A 5,960-nucleotide genomic window follows, 5' to 3' on the forward strand; every position below is an offset into this window, starting at 1 on the left:
GTTTTTCTTGGGAGTTCAAACCAATGTAATTAAATGGGCTGCATTGACCATGTTACACATGAAGTGATCTACTTCATCTGTTTCATCGCTCAATTTAACCACCCAGAGCAAGGAAGCCTTTTCTATTTGGAACTTGCACAGCAGCTGAATTAACCACTTTCATAATGATACCTTTGAAGTCATAATATTATGCTAGTTTACAATGATGTAACATACCACTTAAAATGGGAGTGTGTATCTCCCAAAACTTCAAGGAAGTTCCTCAGAGTGTATATTGTGGGTCTGAGTGCAATTCATTAGTCTAATGTGAGTAGTTATATCTCATTCAATGCCCTATTTCTGTTATAGTAAGTGGAGTTGTGTTTGACTGCTGCTACACATCCATCCATACTAGACTGTGCAGGCTGTGTTGGCTGTGCTAGTAGCTGTAGCTGTGCAGGCTCTGCTCAGTCCTCTGTGGCGTGAGTCAGGAGCCATTCCTTGCTGGGCGTAGTGTAGTGCTGCAGCAGCACATCTGTTTGCCGCTCTATCAGGAAGTGGTGACCCGGCATGGGAACTTACCCCAGGGAGATCCACACAGGCACAACAAACACTCTCCAAATGGAGCTCTGTGTATTCAGGCCATTATGGATATCCTCCTCTCCTCAGCTACGTATGGCTGGCTCTGAGTTTTATCTCTTTATCTGCTGCTCAGAAATATCACCTCTCTAAGATAGATGGTTTTTATAAATGTCAGAGATAGTCAACTATATCTAGGGATAAGGGAATAAAATAAGTGTTAGCTGCAGTGCCTTTCTAATGCCACACAATTTCATATCATGGCTGCCTTGGGCGCAAACATGATTCTTCAGAACAATCGACTTAATTTCCATTGGAGGAAGAAATATCGCTGCTGGTGCAATATGGGCAATATGTGATCCTAAGGCACCAATTCATTTGGATTGACTTCCCTTTAGAGAAAATAATTGTATAACGCATTGAATGTATGTATATTTGAAGAATAACAGAATGAAAACAGTTGTTTTAGAAACTATTGGAACACTTATTTTAGTCACTGTACAATATTGGCTAACTATTTAATAAAAAATGTTATACTTGTTATTTGCCCGGATATATTTACTTGAGAGACTTGGTGGGGGATTGGGAGTTGCATTGGAGAGTGCATGTGTGTGAGAGAATGTGTGTATGGGCACATTGTGTGACAGGGTCAGCTGACCAACTTGTGTTCCCTGTTAATATAGTGGTTTACAGAGTGTGCCCTGCAGGCATGATAACCATTCTAATGCTCAGCAGTGAGAAAAGTAAAGCATCTCTCTGGTGAAATGTTGAACTTGGTTAGAAGCCAAAATATGTGCCTCAAATATCTTGTTTTTTTACCCCCTCTACTGATCAGATAAAGAATGGCAAATATTGTTTTCTGAATGGATGATTGAAATGACTATTTAATGGGATACATTGTTTTCTAAATGTTGTCTAGTTCTATAATGTGGTGAATCAGTTTTTTGGGATTGTAGTGCTAATTGATTATTTACCTAGCAACTACTTTGCTCTATTCTGATTGGTAAGATATTTGTTACTTGTTGAAAGAGAAAAGGAAGTAGTTAGTTAATGCATTGCTGCTCTAGCTGTGGTCAGTTCATCATAAAATCTGAAAAAGCATAATCGTTCTCCATCCAGTGTTTGTCTACATAGAGAGTCATCCGTCAACCATCTAAAGAACCCTCAAACTACAGGACCTGCAGTCCCAGGAAATCAGGTTGGAACAAGCTTTTGTCATGATCTACATGGGCTGTGTATATCATTTCACCATCTGCTTGTGGATTTAGTTTGGCTTAATAGCCTACTCATAATGGAAAACCACTGATGAATCACTCCTGAACGATAGATAACTTAAGTTTCAGACACCCAGATGTTCCAGGCAACCTCCTAGTAATGTATATGATTCTCTCTTGTTGAAAAATGCTTTTGAAGTCTCCTGAGAGTTTAACTTTTTCTTAAAGGGAAAGTAAATGACAGAGAATGAGGGTACTGGGCCTGGTGCCAGCTGGTCAGATTAAAGCCCTGATAGAGTTTAGAATATTTTCCTACTGAAGCAAAGGGTGACCTCAGGAACCTGACAAAGAGATGTTTCATATCTATTGTCTGGATAAAATACTTGTGATTTTACCCAAACTGAAAGTTGCCAGTTGGGGAATGACCATATAGATTGTTGGGGGAATGAGGGTGAAAGAGCAAGGATGCCTATTGAGATATTATCAGGATGCCTATTGAGATATTATCAGGATGCCTATTGAGATATTATCAGGATGCCTATTGAGATATTATCAGGATGCCTATTGAGATATTGTCAGTGCAACATAAAAAGGAAATACATCAATGTCATTTCTTTATCAGATATTAGAAGTACTGTTCTAAATGCATGGGCAGGATTCACACCAAAACTACTTCCAGTGTTACTTTAGCTATGGATAAGCAATCTAACTAGCTATGTGAATTGTTATGTAAGAAGTATAGCTGACTCTTGTCTGGACAGCAGAGGGTGCCCGATGGTCACGTTGAGCTCCATGGAGGCCTCATGATGCACCTGATGAGTCCTTTGTAGGAGGGGGCCATCACTAGTCTACACTGGTCAACGGACAATACATCAGCAGGCATTTGTATACATAGTCACGGACCTGCAAACAGCTGCCGGTGATACGTGTGACCTCTCGGCTAGTTCTGTTTAACTGTGGAAACTTTTGATCACCAAGGTGAAGGGAAAGACACAGAGGCAAAGTGGGTCCTGTAAAACAAACACTAAGTCATTAAGAGCCGGAACCAACAGGCTCCAAGGTCTCTGTATCCAAGAGACATGCAGGGGGGTGGAAGGGTTTGTATCTGAGCTTGGAGAGTGCCATATGTTCAATTTAGGATGAGAGACGAGGACTTGTTTTCATGATAATTCTGTTCTCTAGGCTGAAGTACCATTAGAAATATGAAATGAGTTGTTGTTATGCTAACCCTCCCCACTATCCTCTATCTACCCTCTGTTAAATTCCCCCCTGGCCTGTAAGTGCATAACACTCTGGATTTTAAACAGGTTCCTTTAAAGATAAGGAAAAAAGCTCAAGTAAACACAGTGTTCCCATGGCAATACAGAGGAAGTGGACATTTGCAAGCAAGTCTCGCACTGGCTTAACTTCTCTTCCGCTGATTGGGAGGGAGGAGAGGAAGTGCTGAGTTTCCTCCAGCTTCCTAGAGCTGTGCTGTTTGCATTGGCCTTGGTAGTTGAGACAATGGCCACTGATGAGGATTATTTCAATAGCATGTCCTCATATCCCTTCAGCCTCCTCTATCCACCACTGTTTTCAGCTACAGTAAGAAAATAAAGATAGGTGAACAAGCAGGAATAACTTCTAGCCTTGTAGAAGGCTTTTATGTTACTCCATATTCACAGTGACGTATAAGAAATGTTCAATATAGCCAAATACCAGATGTATCAAAACGCATCCTTTGAGTCTCACTCTTCAGAGATAATATGTAATTGACAGAGCCATGTTACGATCATTAACATAGAAAGAGACTAATTTGGACAGTAGATATACAGTGCATTCGGAAATATTCAGACCCCTTGACTTTTTCCACATTTTGTTACGTTACAGCCTTATTCTAAAAATATCATGAATAACATCAATCTACACACAATACACCATAATGACAAAGCAAAAACAGGTTTTTAGACATTTTTGCAGATGTATAAAAAAAAATAAACTTCAATATTTAATTAACTTAGGTATTCAGACCCTTTACTCAGTACTTTGTTGAAGCACCTTTGCGAGCGATTACAGCCTTGAGTCTTGGCACACCTGTATTTGGGGAGTTTCTCCCATTCTTCTCTAAAGATCCTCTCAACCTCTGTCAGGTTGGATGGGAAGCATCGCTGCACAACTATTTTCAGTCTGGGCTCTGGCTGGGCCACTCAAGGACATTCAGAGACTTATCCCTAAGCCACTCCTGCATTGTCTTGGCTGTGTGCTTAGGGTCGTTGTCCTGTTGGAAGGTGAACCATCGGCCCTGTCAGAGGTCCTAAGCACTCTGGAGCATGTTTTCATCAATGATCTCTGTACATTGCTCTGTTCATCTTTGCCTCGATCCTGACTAGTCTCCCAGTCCCTGCCGCTGAAAAACATACCCACAGCATGATGCTGCCACCAACATGCATCACCGTAGGGATGGTGCCATGTTTCCTCCAGATGTGATGCTTGGCATTCTGGCCATAGAGTTCAATCTTGGTTTCATCAGACCAGAAAATCTTGTTTCTCATGGTCTGAGAGTCCTTTAGGTGCCTTTTGGCAAACTCCAAGCGTACTGTCATGTGCCTTTTACTGAGGAGGGGCCTCCGTCTGGCTACTCTACCATAAAGGCCTGATTGGTGGAGTGCTGCAGAGATGGTTATCCTTCTGGAAGTTTCTCCCATCTCCACAGAGGAACTCTGGAGCTCTGTCAGAGTGACCACCAGGTTCTTGGTCACCTCTCTGACCAAGGCCCTTCTCCCCCGATTTCTCAGTTTGGCCGGGCGGCCAGCTCTAGGAAGAGTTTTTAAGAATGATGGAGGCCACAGTGTTCTTGGGGACCTTCAATGCTGTGGAATTTTTTGGTACCCTTCCCCAGATCTGTGCCTCGACACAATCCTGTCACTGAGCTCTACGGACAATTCCTTCGACCTCATTGCTTGGTTTTTGCTCTGACATGCACTGTCAACTGTGGGACCTTATATAGACAGGTGTGTGCCTTTCCAAATCATGTCCAATCAATTTAATTTAGCACAGGTGGACTCCAATCAAGTTGTAGAAACATCTCATGGAGGATCAAAGGAAACAGGATGCACCTGAGCTCAATTTCGAGTCTCTTAGCAAAGGGTCTGAATACTTATATTATTTTTTTTATTTTTTTTATATAAATTTGCGAAAATGTCTAAAAAACATGTTTTGCTTTTTCATTATGGGTTATTTTGTATGGATTGATGAGTAATTTGTTTTATTTAATACATTTTAGAATAAGGCTGTAACGTAACAATATGTGGAAAAAGTCCAATTGTCTGAATACTTCTTGAATGCATTGTATTCTTGTTATTTTTTGGGCCTTTTTGATTGAAAGTATAAAATGTGGTCTAAATTGGTTTGAATAGTGTCTCATTTCATCGACTCTATAATCCCCATTGCACAGTCTGGGTCTCAGCAGGACTGTCTGTCCCGTGACAAAAAAAGAAAAGGAAATGACATGGTCATTATACCTTACTACCAATCTCTCTCTCGTAGAAGAAGTGGGAACATATCACCGTCTGCATCAGGGGACCATCAGGGGACATTTATCCCCTGTCAAAGACATTATACCATACCACCATTCTCTCTCCCTCTCAATCCACCAACCACTCAGACTTAGGCTGCATTTCCCTTTCTTAATCAGTCCTATTAAAGTCACTACACTGAAAATTGTCCCTCTGACCAACATAGCTAGGTAGATTTCAGAAGGTCTATTTGTGAGGAATTACTGTCACCAGAGCTGGGTCCAACCCCCTGTGGAAGGCACGTACAGGCCCAGTGACTGATTACTCCCCAACTACAGATTCATCACAGCTAGTCAGCTGATTGCACTTTAAATAAGGTGCCCTTTGAAGACACTTCTGGTACCATTCACAGCAAATCCGTCTCTTCGGGATGGTCAAATCAAATGGTCTGTCTGGAAATACTGCTGAGCTGAGGAGAGAGTAAATCCCAAGGACCGACCTGTGCTTCAAAAGAACATCAGCTGACCTGCATTATAAAGTAGACTGTAGGGTTAAGGGAGGAAAGACATGAATTGGTTGAATTGGTTTCACAGGTGATGAACATTGCTCTTATACTAAGGCTAAGTTTATTATGCCTATCTTGAACCTTTTAACTACTTTGACCAACCCAATCACTAAATCCAAACCAGTGAAG

This window comes from Oncorhynchus gorbuscha, linkage group LG15 (genome assembly GCF_021184085.1).
Source record: "Oncorhynchus gorbuscha isolate QuinsamMale2020 ecotype Even-year linkage group LG15, OgorEven_v1.0, whole genome shotgun sequence".
Taxonomy (NCBI): domain Eukaryota; kingdom Metazoa; phylum Chordata; class Actinopteri; order Salmoniformes; family Salmonidae; genus Oncorhynchus; species Oncorhynchus gorbuscha.